Source organism: Schistocerca nitens, chromosome 3 (assembly GCF_023898315.1).
Source record: "Schistocerca nitens isolate TAMUIC-IGC-003100 chromosome 3, iqSchNite1.1, whole genome shotgun sequence".
Taxonomy (NCBI): domain Eukaryota; kingdom Metazoa; phylum Arthropoda; class Insecta; order Orthoptera; family Acrididae; genus Schistocerca; species Schistocerca nitens.
In genome coordinates this window covers 985823194-985846306 of record NC_064616.1, presented here as the reverse complement: position 1 = coordinate 985846306, position 23113 = coordinate 985823194, and positions in this window count along the sequence as shown.

Below are 23113 nucleotides of genomic sequence, written 5' to 3'. Positions count from 1 at the left end.
GTACGTTACTCCGGGTTGTGGAGAGTACGATAATGCAACAACTGTGTCAATAATTTGGTAAAGTAACAGCATTTGGTCGTCTATTAGAGGTCACAAGGGGCTAAGGTCTCCTCCTGGTTATTTTGATGACTTGCTACGTTTGTTCTAATACAGTTTTCTTAAAAAAATGTTCGGAACTACCCTCGCATTACTTCGATCCCATTAATATTACCTGCCTGATATTTAATTCTCCCCACAAAAGTTCCTGAAATAGAGAAGTTATTATTTCAAACTACTCTTAAATATTCCACATGCATACCATGTCTCCACTCTTTTGTCTTTACGGAACACACCTAAGACAGGTCTTAACAACACAAGATCCAGCGGCAGAGTGCTGAAACATGGCCATTCTTCAGGTCCTCTTGCACCTCTGCCGAAGTGGGGGAGCACCTTGCTACCGTATTGATCAGCCACATTTCAGGCGCTCAAAGCTCAGGTAAATTTCATCTCTTTGGTCCCACCAAAGGTGGCCAAAGGATCGCCTCAAAGATGATCATATATTCACATTCACTATCTGCGGTTAGCAGACGACCATACATTCATTCATTTCACAGATCTCACCAAACTGGATGTAGGGATTTACTTTGTGGGAGTGCACATGTGATCAATTAAATAAATAAATTGTCATTCTTTCCCACACTGGTATCCGGCTTCGCTGTATTAATTGAAATTGATTTATATTACAAAAAAATGTGTTGTTCTGACAAAAATAATGAAGTATGTTGTACCTATTTTCAATGTCGGGCGGTACTGTACCCTTTCAGTCTTTACTGTGGGAAGAATCAGAGTTAGACTGGGCAGTGTGTTGACCAGTTTTTAATCCTCCATATTGTATACTTTCTTAAGACAGTGGTTTGCAGATGTAATATTTGTATTTCTTGCTTTGAAGTGCAGTCTTTTGATGAATAGTGTTCTTTTAAAATCTACATATTTACTGTAGTTAGCACTCCTGTTTTTTCAATTAAATGAAATCGTTCCTTGGATATGGAACTTCAAATGGCTCTTTTGTAAAGAATCAGTAGTCTACAGCAATGTTCTCTGGTCTTTGCACTCGTGATTTCAAATCAATTGTTGAAGAGTAATGAAAATAAAGGATGGTATGCAAACATTAGAACAAGAGTATCTCTACATTTACTGCAGAAATATTGTTAGATAGGCTGCATGATAAGGAGTAATCAATAAGTTCCTTTTACGACAGTTGATCATTAAATTTCCCTGTATCCTTTTAAACAGTTTCTTTACCTGGGCACTTTTCAATTCCATCAATAAATCTGTTGTCCGACCCCATCATGCATTGTTATTCATTAAGTGGCTTTCATTGAAATGAAGAAATTTCATATGTCACTTGATTATAATAGGTATCCAGTACACTATATAAAACTGATATAAAACTGATAGATGCTTGAAATTTCTTTCATTGGTGCTTACCTCGTTTATGTCAATAACTGCAAGGCATTTAGCATTTATTTTCATTGATAAAAGGAAGGGAACTTAAAACATATTGCAATAGTTGTATGACTTACTGTAGACAATAAATAAAAAACATGGCTGAGGTTTTTTCATTAAAATATTTCTGTAAAAACCAAAAAATGAATGACTCTGAATCAGTCTCTTGACTCTTAGTCTGTTATTGATTTCCCCTCTAGAAATGTTGTTGAGAGGTCATATGGTGTGTGGAAAAGACGGTTCCCTGTGCTTGCAAATGGACTTAGCTTTTCAAGCAACAGCTGAAATGTCTATACCTGTCTGAAGGTGATTGATGACCTCTACGCTGAACTTACCTCTCACAGTGACGAGGTAGCAGATCGGTGTTCCATTTCAACTGATTCATCATATTGAGGTCATGTACGCAATCACTGTTTCGGCTGTATCCATCAGCAGAATGTATTGTCCCTCCAACGAAACTCTTTCACCATCTCAAATGAGTGATGTCAGTCAACTATTATTTGATAATCGACAACATACCAGTGGGCGGAAGTAGTAGAGCTACATGGGTGCCACCCCACATTACTAAATTGTTGCCAGATGTATCCAAGATGGTGGCGATGATGTCATCCAAGATGGCGGTGTGTAGACTTGACAACAACGCATGACATAATCCAAGATGGCGGATTTTGGCGGGAAGTTTGAATTTTGGTGGGAAGATAGGTCAACTGGGCTACCTCCACTAACCTAACCCTCCATAAAAAATTGGTGGAAAATTCAAATTCCAGCAGGATAATGCGTCACACCACGAAAATGGCGGGAAGAATGTCAATTGGGCTACCTCCACTAACCTAACTCCCCCCACCCCCTAGAAAGCGGCGGGAAGTTCAAACTGCAACGGGATAATGCTCCACACCGCTCGTATCTCTACTAGGCAAAGAAAATCGCAGGAAAATAGCTCACTTGGCCTACCTCCACTAACCTAAGTCACCTGACCACCACCTCTTCCTACAAACTGGCACCAACTTTTAATTTTTGCCGTAAGCAAAATTCAATTCAAAAAATGGTTCAAATGGCTCTGAGCACTATGGGACTCAACTGCTGAGGTCATTAGTCCCCTAGAACTTAGAACTAGTTAAACCTAACTAACCTAAGGACATCACAAACATCCATGCCCGAGGCAGGATTCGAACCTGCGACCGTAGCGGTCTTGCGGTTCCAGACTGCAGCGCCTTTAACCGCACGGCCACTTCGGCCAGCAAAATTCAATTCCCATATGTCTACTAAGCTAACAAAATGGCGCCAAAGAAAATAAACTTTACTAACCTTAGTCACCAGACTGCCGCCACGTTCTAAGGATTTGTGGGAAAAGGTCCTGCAGGTGTGTTCACCACAAGGTCAGGACTCCAACTGACTTAGTACACATCGCCACAACCAGAGGGCACTCTCATCTGTGATGTATTCCAAGATGACGACACCCAGTGTATTCACCACAAGGTCTGGACTCGCCGGCCGCGGTGGTCTAGCGGTTCTGGCGCTGCAGTCCGGAACCGCGGTACTGCTACGGTCGCAGGTTCGAATCCTGCTTCGGGCATGGGTGTGTGTGATGTTCTTAGGTTAGTTGGGTTTAAGTAGTTCTAAGTTCTAGGGGACTTATGACCTAAGATGTTGAGTCCCATAGTGCTCAGAGCCATTTGAACCATTTGCCATCTGGACTCCTACTGACTTAACATACCGTCACCACCAGAGAGCGCCACCATGACGTCATCCAAGATGGCGACTGTGACGTCAATCTAGATGGCTGCACCCAGTGTATCCACCATGTGGTGTAAGATTGTACTCTTGGCCAACCTCCACTAACCTAACCACCCACAACCCAGGAAATGGGGAGAAGTTCAAATTCCAACATGATAATGTGGCACACCTACGATAATGGCTGGAAAAACGGACATGTCTTTATTATTATTATTTAAACAATATCATGCAGGTGTGTTCACCATGAGGTCCGGACTCCAACTGGCTTAGTTCATATTCGCGTCAGCAGAGGGTGCCACACTTACTTCAGAACATGACGCATGTACCGTTATTCAAGATGGCTGCACCCACTGTGTCCACCACCACGAGGTCCAGAGTCTACTTCATATCGCCTGCACCACAGGACACCACAGTGACGTCCACTTTCTCTGGCCCCAACTCACAGCCGTCGGCAGCAGTGCGTGCGCCCCAGAAGCCGCTCGGACCACATGGGTACAGCGGCGTAAACATCTTTTGCTCGTTCTAACCTGCCGATTCAGATGTCACAACGGTAGGTTGTCCGTTCACCACATGTATTCGTCCCTCCCGCATGTTTCGCGCCAAAATTGTTCGCCCGAGAGAGGAATCTCCCTCAATGTCACACAACGGTCAGTCCGTTGGTCCAGCACGTGGTGTACAAAGAACGCCCTGCCACACTTATGGCGCCAAAATTGTTTTCCTGGACAGGTTCGAACCTGCCGATGCCAACGTCACACTGAAAGGGTACAGTACCGCCCAACATTGAAAATAGGTACAACATACTTCATTATTTTTGTCAGAACAACACATTTTTTTTTTGTAAAATAACTTAATTTCAATTAATACAGCGAAGCCGGATACCAGTGTGGGAAAGAATGACGATTTATTTATTTAATTGATCTCATGTGCACTCCCACAAAATAAATCCCTACACCCAGTTTGGTGAGATCTGTGAAATGAATGAATGTATGGTCGTCTGCTAACCGCAGATAGTGAATGTGAATATATGATCAACTTTGAGACGATCCTTTGGCCACCTTTGGTGGGACCAAAGAGATGAAATTTACCTGAGCTTTGAGCGCCTGAAATGTGGCTGACCAATACGGTAGCAAGGTCCTCCCCCACTTCGGCAGAGGTGCGAGAGGACCTGAAGAACGGCCATGTTTCAGCACTCTGCCGCTGGATCTTGTGCTGTTAAGACCTGTCTTAGGTGTGTTCCGTAAAGACAAAAGAGTGGAGACATGGTATGCATGTGGAATATTTAAGAGTAGTTTGAAATAATAATTTCTCTATTTCAGGAACTTACGTGGGGAGAATGAAACCACGTGTAGCAATAAGTTGAAATACTTCCGCGTGCTTCAGTTAAGCTGAATTACTAGCGTGTGTACAATAAGTTGAAATATTTAAGAAATAGCGTGTGTACCATAAGTTGAAATATTTAAGAAATGGCGTGTGCAGGACTTGAAATTAGAGACGAGTACTTCCACGTGGTGAGTACTGTGTGAATCTCAATCTGTGTATGAGACAAAGGATAAAGAGAAGTACTCGTCCATGGTATCAGTTGAGGACTCGCGTGTGTGATGAATATGTTCTTAATATTACTTTGCGTGATATGATTCCGTGTGACGCTAGATTCAAACTCTGAGAGAGAAGCAAGGTGAGTCGGCCGTCTATCCAGCAACGCCACTTGGCTTGCATTGCACAGGAAGACGTGCATATGTCTCCAGAGTTCATAGTAGGAAAGTAGAATTACGAAGTGGGGCAGTGTCGTGTGAAACTGGGATAAATATTAATTGAAGTGGGAAAGCTGAAAGTGATAATGTTGTGACTATTCCCTGTGTAGTATTTCATGTTGTAGTGTGGTGTATGTCATGTAATTTAAGTATGTGTGGTTTGCATGGGAGAGTAGCAAGGTAGTTTCAGAGGTAGTGGGTTATGCGTGTTCCTTTCGTACTGCTCGGTCTGGAGGAAAGTTTCGTGATGATGATTGTGAGAGTCGAAGTGTGAGAAATAATAAAAGATCCACCATCCTATCCAGAAAGTGCACTGTAGCGTTAAATAATTACGAGACCATAATATAGAGATTCACCAAAGTAAAGCCATGCCCACTGGGAGGAATTTCTCATGTGTTATTGTTGTAGGTTATAGAATTTGTGTGTTTAGGTTAGAGAATTTGTTGGAATAAATAAGATAGTGAAAAGAAAAAGATTGGTGGCCTTTTCCTTCGAATTGTATGTAGTCATGATATCCAGAATTTATAATGTGTGCGCCACTCATATTCAGTGCGATGGCCACGTGTTGATAAAATCCGTTAAATAAAAAAAAGAAAATGTGGTATTGCCAGTGCGTAGTGAACAGTCAGAGTTCTGTAAATTACTGATAGTCAGATGTGCGTTTCCGTTGCGTATTATTCATACAGGAGGATAATTTGTAACTTAATTGTGAGTACGAGAGTTCATGTTACTCGATAAATAAGAATGAATCCACTCGCTTGGCAGACCACTCATCTTGCAGGCCTGACTGCTTGATGCCACAGTATGAACAAGGCATGTGGGTGCCTCTCAACACAACGGTCGGTCAGTTCGCAATCCACCACGTGTCTTTGTGGCATCAAGAACGCACTACCACATTTCTTGAGCCATAGGTGTTTGCTTGAGACTGGAAACTTCCATGACCTCACAACAGCACGTGTGTTTGCCAGGAGGCCCCTCACTAAGTTAATTGATCACACGACTCTCATTATTCAATCCACATGACCCCACCACCTAATCCAGAATTGTCCCTAAAAACACATGCCCATATACGTGGGCCATACCTCCCCAATTTAATCAAACATGAAGTTCTCACCTCCAATCCCTATTTACCAAAAATAAATAAATAAAAATTCACTCAATATAGAACCCTCCACACTGCAAGTGAATTTAACGCAAAGTTCGCCACTCAAATCCCTATCTACAGAAAATAAGAACTCATCCAAATTTTATATTGTCCCACAAATACTTAACCTTCTCTTTATTCATACAAAATTCTCTCTTTACCAAGAAAAAATTCCTTCAGCCCTTACTAACGCCACTCTTAATACCACCAACCTCCAACTACACCTATATAACATACTTCTAATAATAAATCATTCATCCTAACACAGTACCTCCTAATATACACACACACATATTATCATAATCCTGAATAAACATTCAGTCTCTATTCTAAATAATATCAATTATTTGTCTATAATTTTATAAATTATAAAATGATCAGCTCTCCACCATGTCCTGGAAGTATCTGAGTAGTTCAGCCTTCAGCTACTAGGGGTGCTAGTGAACCCAATTACCACCCCCACAACATTCTCAACACTCATTCGTTCATACTAAGATCACGTGATACTACGTCATGACACTTATGTAAGGAGTCACCACAGCGTCGTTCGTTTGCTTTTCGTTGCTTTTTTGTTGTTCTCTGCAAAGATAAAGAGAGTTAACACCAGTAGCAGCAGCAGGCCCTCAACACCCAAGAGGCATAGAGTCCAGGATACACCATTACCCAGTAAGTAAATAATTTCTATTTTTCATTATCAATTTTCCCGTATATCTTATATATTTCCTCTTATTAATTATATCTATCTCATTGTTATTGTGGACCTCGCAGACTCGATCCTCGATTGTGAGGAGCGGACTGGGATTCGATAGGCTCCTGTGGTTGAGGCACAGCAAGAATTGCCTTGTGAGTATAATTTTAATATCTAATCCATTCCTCATTTACATTAACCATTTAAAAATTTGTTTTCTTATTTCATATATCTTTTTATTTGTTTTTTTTTTTTAATTTTTTTTGTTTGTTTCTAGATCACTTAAGGCAATTCCAGCTCGAGTTGGAAGCAGAGCTGGGGGCTGCCCCACGTAGTTCCCTACATAAATGGATTCAGCCAACAGCTCCATATACCCCAGAACACCGCCACTCACGTGAATATACAGAAAAAAAAAATCATCTTTCTCTCTAGCTAACCTTTCAAAACAACTAAAATTATCTTTTATTGTGTTACAGGAAACGCTATTGAGGACCTTATGGCTGTCGATAGACAGATCGAGGCCATTCAACACCAGGTACGTCGTCAGCCTACTTGTAAGTATAAAAAAATTACATATTTCTAATAATATTAATATACTTATGTCTTTTTCTCTAACAATTCCATTTACAAATATCCTGTTTGTTTTAGGTGATTATAAGCACTTATTGGACGACGGATTCGACAATTTTTTTGAGGGTGCTATAGACTGCCCGGGTGTATTGATCGTGGCGTGGAGTCAGAGCCAAAATGTAATTACTCACTCTCCTTATAACCGTGTGTGTGATCGTTATAATTCAGCACGGTAGACAATGTACTTATTTACTTTATCTCTACACTGTAGCACGTGTGCCCGTGTGGCCGCTAAACCGTCCGGTCAGCAGCACACCTGCGGGGACTTGCCTCCCGGTGAAGACGCCGTCGGTCGGAGCTGGCGCTGGCGCTGCCGAGGTCTCGCAGCTCTCCCCGGCCGTCACGGCCACCAGCCGCCTCCGCCGAGCCAGCCCCCGGATGCTCGCACTGGGGCACGCTGGCCCCTCACAGCGTGCGTCATATCCACCGTGCGAGGTACCAGATAGTTGCACTAGCTCTCATGATAGCACTAGTATTAATGATGATCCTGTGGCTAGTCGCCCGTCCTTTTAGTCAAGTACATCAGGTCGATGACACCGTACCGTAGTTGCAGTACTCGGTGATTGCGGACGCCTTTCAGGAGCGAATCTCGTTCACTAGGATCGAAAACCCGGCAGTGGGGTACCGCGATCCTGTTGGGTTTCTAATCACGTGCCTTCCTGTTGTGGAAACAGAGCTCCACAAGGTAGTCAATTATCCGCGGTACACCGCCATTAAATGCGGCACAGTGCTATGCACTGAATTATCGCACCCCCCCCCCCCCCCCAAATTGTAGTCTGGTGATGGAGAGACTAGTATGCTTTTTCTCTGGGGGGATAATGGCGTGATAACGCGGAGCACATCAATCGCCGAGTGGTTTCGTAAATCCACCTCGAGTGCTATATTGGGTCGGTTTTCCGAGATGGAAGTCAACGGCTCAGCAAAATCACTCAGCAGAATTCTACACCTGGACATCCATATACGTGTCTACGATCCGGTAAACAGAGGGTCTAGCTATATCGAGCTCCCTAAAGATATAGCTAATAAGCAGGCAGGCATTAATGTCGAAAGTAGAAAATGGTTCAAATGGCTCTGAGCACTATGGGACTCAACTGCTAAGGTCATTAGTCCCCTAGAACTTAGAACTAGTTAAACCTAACTAACCTAAGGACATCACACACATCCATGCCCGAGGCAGGATTCGAACCTGCGACCGTAGCGGTCTCGCAGTTCCAGACTGCAGCGCCAGAACCGCGCGGCCACTTCGGCCGGCCAAAGTAGAAAAGATCAGGCTTGTTTTGCACGGTCATTCCTGGAAAGTACAGTTACAGAACTTAACCTGAGCGTCCCAGTACATACAATATAGGTGATAATATTCATTCGTGTTATAACTTTCACGGTATAGAGTTCCCCGTCAAGATCCAGGACGTACCTAAATTTGAGGCGCAGAATACCGGCATATCAGTTCATGTTTATGGCCTTGGGCCCCCTCCATTTCTCAAAATTCGTCAGTGAGCATGAGCTGCATGTAAATATGCTGCTCATGTTTGGATCAAAGACATGTCCCGACTCGTTTACAGCCAATCGAATAACAATAAGTGTAAAAAGCATATTTGTTTAAGGTGCCTCAATTATTTCTCCTCTGAAGAGTTATTAGCTACGCATCTAGTAGACTGTACCTCCAAGGATCCGGTACGTGTTATTATGCCTACTGAGGAAAACAAATTCATAAAGTTTATGAATGCTCACCACCAGGAGCGGTGTCCGTTTGTAGTATACGCCGACTTTGAATGCCTCCTCACTCGCCGGCCGTAGTGGCCGTGCGGTTAAGGGCGCTGCAGTCTGGAACAGCAAGGCCGCTACGGTCGCAGGTTCGAATCCTGCCTCGGGCATGGATGTTTGTGATGTCCTTAGGTTAGTTAGGTTTAACTAGTTCTAAGTTCTAGGGGACTAATAACCTCAGCAGTTGAGTCCCATAGTGCTCAGAGCCATTTGAACCATTTGAACCTCCTCACTCCTCTGTGAAGGCGACCCAGCAAGCTCACACACCACCTTTACAGAGAAACACGTACCATATGCCGCAGCGTACCAAATTGTATCGTCATATGACTCCAACCTTAACCGAATCAAATCTTACATCGGGGATAATCCTGCAGTTTGGTTGCTCTCGGAGCTTGAAACATTTTCACGGGATGTTGATCAGTTTTACACCCGCAACGTTCCCATGACCAAATCGAAGGAGAATGAAGATTTGTATAATAAAGCCACCGAGTGTCATATTTGTGGGCTGCCGTTGGACAGAAAAGCGGAAACTCCTCGTAGGGACCACTGTCACCTTACAGCGAAATTCCGTGGCGCTGCTCACAATGCGTGCAATTTGAAGTACCAATTACCTAGACACATACCAGTTTTCTTTCATAATTTAAGTGGGTATGATACTCATTTTCTAGTTGAGCACTTGGCCGATTTCGGTTTGGAGAAAGATCAGGTGAGTGTCCTACCTGAGAGCGTCGAGAAGTATATATCATTCTCCAAACGAATGACGTCAAGAATTACGCTGCGCTTCCTCGATACACTACGTTTTATGCAGGCACCACTACAGAAACTTGTTGAAACTCTACTACTGGGGGATATGCATATCACTCGAGCTGCATTTCCCGACGAGGCAAAGTTTCAACTTGTGACTAGGAAAGGGGTTTTTCCATACGAGTATGTAAATAGTATGGTCAAACTCGACGAAACCATAACTGCATTCTCCAGCAACCTCACAGGCGACACGATAACGAATGCAGAGTATGAGTATGCCGTGAATGTCTGGCAGGAATTCAACACTTCTAATTTAGGAGAGTACGCACGTCTTTACATGGACACAGACGTGCGCTTGCTTGCGGACGTTTTCGAGAAGTTCCAGAGTCTATGTATGACCACATATTCTCTGGACCCCGTCTTTTATTACACGGAACCTGGGTTGTCTTGGGACGCAATGCTCAAGAAAACGAAGTGCAGCATCGAATTATTGACTGATCCTGACATGCTTCTTTTCTTTGAGCGAGGAACTTTGCCAATGTGTCCATAGGCACACAAAAGTAAATAACCCATGGATGGGTGACATGTTCAACGCATCCCTCAATTCAAGTTATATAATGTACCTCGACGTGAATAACTTATACAGGCACGCCATGGAGCAACCACTGCCGAATTCCGAGTTTCGGTGGCTGTCCGAAGATGAATGCAAGGGATTAGTTGGAAATATCATGGGGTGTATGGCAGCTGATTCTGATGTAGGGTATGTGGTGGACGCAGAACTCACATACCCTATTAGTTTGCATGATGCGCATACCAATTTGCCGCCGTGTCCAGAGCAACTACTTCCGCGAGGAGGTTCCACACCAAAACTCATGACAACGCTGGGGGATAAGCAGAGGTATATAATTCTCGATCGTAACCTCCAGCAATGCTCCAGTCACTACGGTCGCAGGTTCGAATCCTGCCTCGGGCATGGATGTGTGTGATGTCCTTAGGTTAGTTAGGTTTAAGTAGTTGTAAGTTCTACGGGACTGATGACCTCAGAAGTTAAGTCCCATAGTGCTCAGAGCCATTTGAACCATTTGAAAGAGTATATTGATCTGAATACGAGACAGAGAACTTCCGCGTCGTGTGACTTTGAGAAAGATTTTTATAAATTAATGAATAATTCAATTTTCGGAAAAACTATGGAGAATTTGAGGGAACGACGTGAAATTTTTATTAGAACCGAATGGGATGGGCGTTATGGCGTAAGAAAGATCATTGCCAGACCAAATTTTAAGTGGGTCACCATATTCAATAAGAACTTTGTTGCTGTGGAGATGGCGAAGACTGCTGTAGAGTTTACTAAACTTATCCATGTGGGGATGTGCATACTAGATCTGTCCAAACTCTACATGTACTGCTTTCATTATGAGTTCGCGAAAACTCATTTCGCAGATCCTAAATTACTTTATATGGATACAGATAGCTTCATCTACTGGATGAAGAACTGCGATCCATATGAAGTAATTAGGTACCATGGTAATAAATTCGACCTGTCTTCCTATGCAGGCGATAGTCCTTATGGAATTGTTCTGCAGAAAAGCAGGTTATCGGTCTCATGAAGGACGAGTCGAATGGATTGCCGATTGTGGAGTTTGTAGGTCTTCGGTCAAAAATGTGTGCGTATTTGACATGGGAAGGTGCAACCCCGAGGTGGGCTAAGGGTGTATGTCGCATGGCATCGAGAGCTCTATCTATCGAAGACTATTTGCAATACCTACGCGGAGGTGTTAGTAGGGGGACAAACTTCGCACCAGGACATGCTGCATTGTTGCCAAATTTATTCAAGCTGGCGGCGATGACGTCATCCAAGATGGCGGCATGTAGACTTCGCAACATCGCATGACGTCATTCAAGATGGTGGCTTTTGGCGGGAAAATAGGTCAATTGTATTACGTCCACTAACCTAACCTTCAGAAAAAATGGCGGGAAGTTTGAATTTTGGCGGGAAAATAGTCCAATTGTGCTACGTCCACTGACCTAAGTCTCCAGAAGAAAAAAAATTGCGGGAAGTTTGAATTCCAACAGGATAATGCATGCAAAGTCCGTACTTGTCTTTATTATTATTATTGATTATCATTCATTAACATTCATTATCATTAATTATCATTTATTAACATTCATTATCATTCATTGTCATTCATTATCATTCATTATTATAGGCCTATCTCCACTACAAAATTGCGCCAAATTCAAATTCCAACACGATATTCTCTCGAAAACTGTACTTCTCTGTATTATTATCATTTATTATTAATTCAAGATGTCCGATTTTCTCGGTGAGAAAGCCATTCTCCTTACATCCATAACAAAAATCTATCACAAGTTCAAATCCCCAACACCATAATTGATCACACGTACGAGCTTTCTCCGTCACTTATCTGTTTTTTCACTGGTAGCCTATCATAATAGCGTCAAATAATAAACTGCACTTATAGTAACGTAATTCAGGTTCTTTGATTTTGCAGGGGGGGAAGGGACTGAAGATTTTATTTCAAGCAGTACGGTCATCACTTGTTCTCCAACACAGTCAGCACACACATCTTTGATATCACAGTGCAGTGACCATGACGTCCGCGCTCCAATTGAATTAGTTCAAATCCTCGCCACCCCCTGGCCCGCTGACGTCAAGCACACCACCACGGCCAGCGCGCCAGGTAGCGGCGGCGAGCGGCGCCACAAACGGTCGGCCGCGAGCGCTTAACACAGGACACAATGTTTCCTGTCGACCGCGTGCCGTACAAAGGACGCGTTCCACCCCAATTTCTTTTTTTTTTTCGGAACAGGTTCCAACCTGCCGATACCTACCTCACACAACCGCCCGAGATGTTTGGAAAGTTATATCACATGACACACTAAAAGCTATATCGGTCCTAAAGTTCGCAAATTCCCAGCACCGACGGACAGGAACAGACACGCTTGCTTTGTCCGAACCACCCTCACGCCACATGCCCGCGACTCCACGGCGCCACCAGCACGTGTGAAGATGGAGCACAAACTACGCTCTCGCCCCATAAACTCTGCAATTCTTTCACCAATAGACAGGAACCGACAGGCTCGAACTGGAATGTTTGCTACCGAGTTGGAAACTTCCTTGACGTCACAACGGGCAATCGACCACGTGGCTCTGTGGGACAAAGAATGGTCTCACTAAGTTAACTGATCACCTGATTCTCATTATTCACCCCACATACCCCGGTTACCTAATTCAGGATCTTCGCAAAAACACACACATATGCGTGAACCGTCGCTCCCATCAAGATACGTACCTCCGCATGTCCATTTAACACGAAGCTCTCAACTCAAATAAAAAAAATTAACAAGTCAATATCACGTGCACATGCAGGAGCCATCGCACACTCCTAGCAAACTTCTCAACTCACATACCTATCAACTCACTGAAATTCTATATGGTCCCAAAATACTTAACCTCCCCTTTATTCATTCAAAATATATTCGCTACCTACCATAAACTCCTCGCCAATAAAAAAATAGCTAACAATATTCATCTCCAAAAACATTACCTTCAACGCCATTCTTAATACCATCAACTCGAATTACGCCTATATAACATACTTTTAAATAATAATAATAATCATTCATCCTAACACACACACATAATGATCTCACTATCATCCTATCTCTAATCTAAATAAGATCTTCACTGATACTATGAATTATTTGTGTATAGTTTTATAAATTATAAAATGCTCAGCCCTCCACCATGTCCAGGAACCATCTGACTAGTTCAGCTTTCAGCTACTAGGGGCGCTAGTGAACTCATTCACCACCCCCCACAGAATTCTCAACAGCCATTCGTCCATCCTAAGATCATGTGATACTATGTCATCACACTTATATAAGGAGCCACCCCCTGGTCTTCTTTCTCACTCTTCAGTTGTCCACCGCATCGTGCGTTTGTTCTCGTGTGTGTGTGTGTGTGTGTGCTGTATCTGTGTTATTAAGATGAAGCGAATTAACAACACCCAGGAGTCTGATGCGAAGGGACTTATAGACTCCACGATTCGCCATTATCGAGTAAGTAAATAATTTTTATTTTTAATTATCATTTTTCCTTTATATCTTATATATTCTCCATATTAATTATATATCTCATTGTTATAGCTGAACTCGCGGACTTTATTATTGAGTCTGAGGAGCGAGCAGGTGGCGTCAATCAGCCTTGTCCTGAACAAGTTCCGTTACCTGGTAAGTATATTTTTTCAATGTTTTGATATCTCTACCCTTTAACTCCGTGTACAAGCGCTACATCTGTTTTGGATAACTCTATATAAAGATCCGCTTTTCACTTGGTGTGTGTGTGTGTATGTGTGTGTGTGTGTGTGTGTGTGTGTGTGTGTGTGTGTCTGTTATATTCGCTCTCTATAAAGATTTCATTATATATATATATATATATATATATATATATATATATATATATATATATATATATATCTGCCTTCGTCCTCTCATTTCTTTATCACCAAACTTCTTCTACAAACATTTTTTACTTTATATTATACTCATTATATTCCATCTTTCTAGATTACATCGGCCCAGCGCTAGAAGAGCTTGATCGCCAACTCGAAATGGAGAGAGCTCGTCGTGAATGTAAGTACATCTCTAATAATAATAAAAATCTTACTCGCTAAAAAATTAAATAATTTTTTCTTCTTCTTCTTTTAATATATACCCTTCTTCCTAGTGTACTGATCTAGCCTTAACATATTTTTTTTTTCTAGATCATCCTAATTCCACGCAGAGCGAGGGAGCCGAACACTGTAATAACTCTTTAGATGAGGACGAACTGGACATGCCTGACTGGCTTGAGGGGCCTGTCGAATGCGGCAATGAAATGCTGAAGCCGTGGAATGAGATCGGAGGAGGTGAATAGTTTTCATCATAAGTCCAAAATAATTACCATTATTTACTGTTATAATAATTATTATTATTTATCCCTCTTTTAAATCCAAATCATTAAACTTTTATTTATGTTACAGGTATATCACACGGCATTGCCCGTGTTCCGCGGGGCTCGAGGGTGGGCGAGGACACGCCCCACCTCGCATCGCACCGATCACTGCAGCTCGACAGGCCGCGGCGGCCCAAACTATCTGGCATACATGGGCGTCCCAACAAGCGGGTAGCAGCCTTGCCAGGGGTCCCTCGCAGCGGTCAGCACGTGTGCGCGAAGCTGCAGCTGGCAAGATCGCCGAACCTCTGCCCGGCTGCTCGCACTGGCCGCCTACAGCCGCCGCAAGGGAAGCGGTCACCACCGCCGCTACCCCTCCCGAAGCTGACTGCCCACGACACCGCCAGCGCAAGGTTCGTGTACCAAGACGCATACCCCTCCCATTAAATGATGATGACGCACCATCGCCAACACCGTCATTCACCGGCTGGACCCCCACTATCATTAGCAGTAATAGTATTAGTGATCATCCTGTGGCTAGCGGCAGTTCTCTAACCCGCCCTTTTAGTAAAGTTGATCAGGTCGGTGACACCATACCTCAGTTGCAGTACTCGGCGATTGCCGACGCCTTCGAGGAGCGAATCTCGGTCACTCGCATCGAAAACCCGGCAGGGGGGTACCGCAATCCTGTTGGATTTTTAAACGCGTACCTCCCTGTCCTGGAAAACGAGCTCCTCAGGGTAGTCGATAATCCGCGTTATTCCGCCGTTAAGTGCAGTGCAGTGCTCTGCAATGAGTTATCGCACCCCCACAAAGTTCCGTCTGGTCAGGAAGAGACCAGCATTCATTATCTTTGGGGGGATAATGGCGTGATAACGCTGAGCACATCGATCGCCGAATGGTTTCGTAGATCCACCTTGAGTGTCATATTGGGCCGCTTTTCCGAGATGGAAGTCAGCGGCTCAGCTAAGGCACTCAGCAGAATTCTACACCTGGACATCCATATACATGTCCTCGATCCGTTAAATGGAGGGTTTAGCTATATCAAGCTCCCTAAAGATATAGCTAATAAACAAGCATACATTAATGTCCAAAATACAAAAGATCAGGCTTCTTTTGCATGGTCAATCCTGGCTTGCGAAAAAAAGTATAATTATAGAGATCGCCCTTCTCGTATAGGTACATACAAAGTCAGTGGTATTAACACATATTATAACTTTGATGGTATTGAGTTCCCCGTCAAGATCCAGGACATACCTAAATTCGAGCCGGCCGAAGTGGCCGCACGGTTAAAGGCACTGCAGTCTGGAACCGCAAGACCGCTACGATCGCAGGTTCGAATCCTGCCTCGGGCATGGATGTTTGTGATGTCCTTAGGTTAGTTAGGTTTAACTAGTTCTAAGTTCTAGGGGACTAATGACCTCAGCAGTTGAGTCCCATAGTGCTCAGAGCCATTTGAACCATTTGGACCTAAATTCGAGGCACAAAATACCGGAATATCGGTACATGTTTATGGCCTGGACAAGAAGAAAAGCAAGTCAGACGAGCAAGACAAGCATGTCGTAGTCGCCCCCCCCCCCATTTCTCAAAATTTTCCGGTGAGCGTGAGCTGCATGTAAATATGCTTCTCTTTTCTGAAGGTGACAATTATCCCTATGTCTGGATCAAGGACATGTCCCGACTCCTTTTTGCCCAACTATCAACTGATCATAATGTAAAACATATTTGTTTAAGGTGCTTCAACTATTTCTCCTATGAACAGTTATTAACTACGCATCTATTAGACTGTATTTCCAAGGATGCGGTACTGTGGGGCGGCGTATTTATTGAAAAATATGATTGCTGCATAAATGTTTGACGAATGTAAAATCAGTTCCTATTATTTAGAATGTTATTTATGCTGTCTTTCGCCGTTCTCAACACTGGCTCTCTAATTACTTTTTAGCAACCAGAAAGTGATTTAACAAAACGTGAAGCCTGTAATTAGAATTCCTAGTGCCCACTTCATCTGAGAATATAATTATAGTTGCAGCTTATAGCTCTGAAGAATTAGGAGATTGTCCGGGATTTATAATCGAAAACGATTTTCCAAAATAGTTGAGTATATTCTGAAAGTCACAGATAAAAAAACACAAGTATCCATACAACCTAACTAACAGAGCAGTTCAGAGTCTAATGCGTTGATGCAACTATAAAAGTCCGAATTAAATGTTAAAATGAATGCTCGCCATAATTTGATGATACTATTTCATCAAACGCCACGCTAAATAATGGTAAAATGTCTGTCCCGCGACGGCACGTGAAAATACGACAATACGCAAACTGAAGCTAGATAATGAAAATCACTTGAAATGATTTCATGGTTACGCGCATCTCAAGTAACTGAATACGGCATCTGAGGCTGTTTGTAGCAGTGATACCGACGCGACGCGACGCCTGACACAGATGGCGTGTTATTCAGCGTCTGGAGAGAACTGGGGCCTTGCTTCCTCGCGCAGCGTTCTTATATATAAAGCCGCGGTGCGGACGGCTAAGGGAACGCCTGATCAAATCGGCTCTCCCGACTAGCCGCTGGGCTAGTAAGGCACCACTTTAAGTTACCTAATGAATCATAGCTTCTCTTGCTGATGGCCGATGAAGCTCTTAATTTAAATGTGCATTCAGCACGCAGTTAAGTATTGATAATAAAATTTTGACGTGGCTAAGTTAAATATTTTGGGCGATAGAATTAATTTAATTGTACTGCACGCAGTAGATGAGCTCTGAACTGGCCCTTTTGAGATACGCTATCGCTATAATTTTATAGGTATTCAAATGAAACTTTTCACATCTTCATAGTCATAGCGGATCTCCAACCTATTTAAATCTAAACATCCTAGCCTTATTTATTAGCCTACTTAATCTATCTTGCTTCCTTAAGTTTTGAGACGAAAACCACAAAATCATGAATTTCCACTAAAATCTTAATTTGTGAAATCCAAAGTACTGTTTTTATTAAATTATTACGAAAGATAAATTTAAATATAAATTTTGAAGTCTCTAGCTCTTTTCTGTTGCGCCAATGATTTTTACAGAAAACGTCCAAATTTCGAAAATGGCTAAAGTTATCGAACTGATATTCAACACACAGTAATTTAGTGTTACTCCTGACATGCTAGAAAAGTTTTAGATTATTTGCTTGATTTTTAAAGTATTGCGCAACATTTATGACGTCAGAGCTAGTTACAGCAGACTGGCTGGCATACAATGGAAAGAGTGATGTGAATTTACTACAGCGTGAGTAGGCTGCTTCCCTACATCACCCTCTACTTAAATTTTTTGTTTATGAATGTTAATGAGTGAAAAAAAATTTAATTACAAAAGGGGAAGCAAGAGTACAGCTTAACTTACTATGAAAAATTGAAATTGAAATGTAAATATATAGACACATTAAAGAAAACTGATTACCTACATTAATTATTTAACTTGCGGGCATGTTCACTGCCTCTTAAGCAACATTATTACTCAAAATTTAAGCAAAGTCAATGAAATATTTTGGCATACATATTGCCTTAGACGAACAAACACATACATTATGTAAAATTATGAAAATCTTAAATCCATTAAATACATTAAATACATACACAAATTCAAAGAATATAGCATGATACATAAACAGATAATTATCTCTTAGCAGTCTTTTCTAAACCTGAAAGAAAATTTTCACAAATGATTTTTTTTTTTACACACGTGGTTGTAGCCGCTTTGGCTGGCGTCCTACACTTCCATTGACAAGGGTAGAGGAGGGGAAGTTGCTATGGTGTGTGTCCTTCACGTTCACTCTAAATTACATGGGGAAAGGGGAGGGGTCACTGTGAGTTGTGTCCAAGTCACTCCACGCTTTCACGCAGCTATCAGGCTGCCATTATCTGGTTTGTCCTGTAGAACAAACAAAAAGAGTGCCTCAGACTCTGTTCACTTAATATCTAAGGGTGGGTCACAATGAAATGGGGATATATACATTTTATCCTTCAATATTTTGCTGGAACAAAGTTAACAGAACTTTTTCAATTTTACTCTTATGGTTACTTAACTGTCATAAAATCGTTAAACAAATGGCTCAAAACGCCTTTAGTCATGTACTAGAGAAAATCTATGCTGAAGGCATAGAATCATAGATCATATTTAACATCAATTTATTATTTCTGGGCCGGAACACTGAACCAATGCTCAGTACATTCCTGATACATTTGTATTTTATTCACTTAGTTGATTCATCTTCGATTACCGTATTCTTAGAGATAGTATGAGTATATTTGATTAGTAGTTTTCTCAGCTTCTTTGTACATGTGAGTAACTTTTTGTAATAGTACAGTTGTGAGTGTTCAAAACACACTACGTTTAGTTGACTACAAAATCCACTTATTGGTCCTCTCCTGCTGTGTCAGTTCCACATCTGTAATTAGTTACTTACTTTGAAGTGTATTTATGCTGAGCTAAAATTAATGTTTCACGTCTGTCATTATGTTATTCAATTATGTTGCTAGTGTATGTACTTATTTAACACTCACTCTATTAACATTTAAAGCATAGGATAGCACATTTATTTCATATCTTTAGTGTATTGCAGCTGATCAGTTTGCTCACGTGGCAATCCATTTCCACTCGATCGGACGCTGAAACCACAGGTAGTCTCTCTCGACCTACCACTAAAGTGCATCAAGTAATTATGGACGAACGTAATGCTAAATTCCTTTAAACCTATAGGACACCATGAGCTGCTCTGTCTCATCTAACATAAGGGTACCTATGGTCGCATTCACGCCTCCAACTCATAACCTCAATACGTGTAGGTGTGTCCTGTCACACACTACACCAAAATAATGGCCAGCTCCAACCTTATAAATACTTCAGGGACGTGTCCTTCACGTCTCAACCACAAACACTGCTCAATTCTATTACACTTCTATTCCTTGCTACACCAGGTGAGTTTATTCTTACAACTTGTCTGCATATTTTTCATAACACTAAGCACTCTCTCTTACTATTTCTTAGTTAGCTCTAATGCATACACTAGGTTCCACTACCACTTCAGATCCTGCTTGTACATGAATTTGTACATCTTTTTAAAATATTATTGTGGGACCATTTCCAATAAAACAACACTTTGTACTTACTATATTACCAGGGTACTATACATACTTGTTACTCAAATACATTGTATCTAAATTACGTCATACTTCTCTGTTGTTTACGTCACTGTTAGATTTGTCACATTCGATATTTTTCTTCACTAATCGGTGGATAGAATGGTTCCAGAACTCAGGGCTTGATAGCCATGACGGAAAATTTTCAATGTTGGAAAGAAGAGGTCGAAATTTTTGTAGATAGGAAAGATGAAGAATGAGTGAGACCTGAAATGGGAAAGAAGATCTCACACAGCTGGGACTGCACAGCTGCCACACTGTGTAGAGGTTACAGAACAACCTCCTCCCTACAGCATTCATTAGTTTAATGCTGGCTTAATAGTCGTACCGGAAAATTTAATTTGTTGGAAAGAAGAGGTCGAAATTTTTGGGGACAGGAAAGATGAAGATTGAGTGAGACCTGAAATGGGAAATAAGATCTCACACAGCTGGGACTGCACAGCTGCCACACTGTGTAGAGGTTACAGAACAACCTCCTCCCTACAGCATTCATTTGCTGCCTATGAATTTTTTCAGGTCGATCACGTTCCTGAGACCTAATAGCTTCTTACTTTTAGGGTACTCTAGCCTATATGCATTGGCATGTGGTTTTCCTATGATCCTGAAAGGCCCTTGGTATACGAACATGAATTTCTTTGTTTCTGCATTTACTTTCTTTGATTTTTCCTTGGTTTTGACAAGGACTAACTGACCTATTTCAAAACTAGTAGGTACAGCTTTTGCGTCATGACGCTTCTTCCTTTCCAACGCTCTTTTTCTTATATTTGCCCTAGCCTTTAGTTTCTTTTCGTCTGTGGATATTTGCGTTAGAATAGGGAATTCTACCATATCTGCAATCACATTGTGCGGTTCTTGACCAAACATCAATTCGCAAGGTGCAAAACCAGTTGCATCATGTCTTAAGTTGTTAATTACATTCTCAAAATACCTCATGTGCTCTGCCCAACTTGAGTGTTTCCGAGCACAATAAGTTCTGCAAAGCCTATTCAACTCTCTCATAATACGTTCACTCATATTTCCTTGGGGAAAATACGCAGATATTTTCAGGTGTTTCACGCCGGCCTTATCTAGACATTCCTTAAATCTCTCAGAAGTAAATTGAGGCCCATTGTCTGACAGCAAATTCTTCGGAACGCCAACGTTCATGAAGAAATCTTTTTCCAACTTTTCAACCAATGTTTTTGCATTTGCTCTTTTAATTGGGTATAGCTTAACATATTTACTGAATCCATCCACAACAACAAAAACATAGGTGCAACCAACTCTCGAAACAGGAAGAGGGCCAAACAAATCACAAGCCAGTAATTCTAGGGTTTCAGTTGGCTCTACTGAATGCATATCCCCTTGTATTCTGGTGTTAGCAGCACGGACTTTCTGGCACACTACACAAGATGCTAGACGCTTGGCCACCCGGCGGTACATGTTGTCAAACACAACCTTCTCTTTTAATTTTGTAATGCACTTCTTTGCACCGTAGTGCCCATACCTCAGGTGTACATAGTCGATTAGTAAGTCTACATGTTGTGAGGGAAAGCACAGCTTCCACTCAGAAACACCTACCTTTTTCCTTCTAAACAGAATACCTTTATGCAGACAATAGTATTGCGAAACCTTAGGATAGCTCGCATTTCCTAAATAGCACTTCACTAATTTCAGTTGGTCATCTGCATTCTGCTCACGTCTCAAGTTCTTAATCACTCTCTTTAATGCACTTTCTTCCTTTACTTCGTGCAATGCAAACATTCGAACTTCATTTAGGTCTGTTGCTGTAATTCCCGCGTCATCACAGAGCTCCGCACTTCTAGATAACCCATCAGCTACCAGATTGTCTTTCCCTTGAATATATCTAACCTCAAGGTCAAACTGCTGGAGATACAATGACCATCTTACCAAACGAGAATTCCTCAACTTACAGGTCTTTAAAAAGGTCAACGCCTTATGGTCACTGTAAACAATTATCTTGTGACCTAATAGATACTGCTCAAACTTCTGTACCCCAAATACAATTGCCAATGCTTCCAGTTCTGAGATGCCATAGTTTCTCTCTGCTGTCTGTAAAGATCGACTTGCGAAAGCTATAGTCTTGTGCACTTCTTGTTCGTTCTCTATTTCTACCTGGAATATCTCCACAGCTATACCATAGCCACTAGCATCAACAGACATACAGAATGGTTTTTCAAAATCAGGATGATGTAAAATTGGACTACTAATTAAAGATTGTTTAAGCACCTCAAACGCCTGTTGACATTCTGCTGTCCAAACCCAAGGGGTATTCTTTTTCAGCAGGAGGTGAAGACAGGGAGCATTATAAGCCTGATCACTAACAAAACGCCTATAGAAGCCGAAAAGACCGAACATTGATCTCAACTGCTTCTTGTTTCTGGGAGCCTCAAATTTTTCAATGACTGCTAGCTTGCCTGGGTCAGGCAGAGTACCTTTTCCACTTATCCTATATCCCAAGAAACCTATTTCCTCTTTAACGCACTCTGTCTTTTCAATCCTTAGTTTCATGCCACCTTTCTCAATAGCCTCTAACACTTCCTCTAATAAAGCTATGTGTTCTTCCCAGGTAGGAGTTGCTATTAACAGATCATCTACGTAGACTGTTATTTTATTACTTAAATCTGGTCCTAAAACATGGCACATCACACGTACGAAGGCACAAACAGAGATATTAAGTCCGAAAGGTACCACACGGTATTGGTAACAAACTCCTTCGTACAAGAAAGCTGTGTACTTCCTTGAACTTACCGCCAGTGGCAAATTCCAATATCCACACGTGATGTCCATAGAAGTTAAGAATTTTACTCCCCGGAACTTTTGCAATAACTCGTTCATGTTCTGCGGTCTATCACTTTCCCTAACCACTATTTCATTCAACCAACGAGCGTCCAAGACCAATCTGACACTCCCGTCTCTTTTTGGTACAACTACAAGAGGATTATTGTATTCACTGACCGCTTTTTCAATCACACCCCACTCCAGCATTCTCTGTATCTCCTTTCGAACCGCCTCCTTCCTAGCTACATGTAT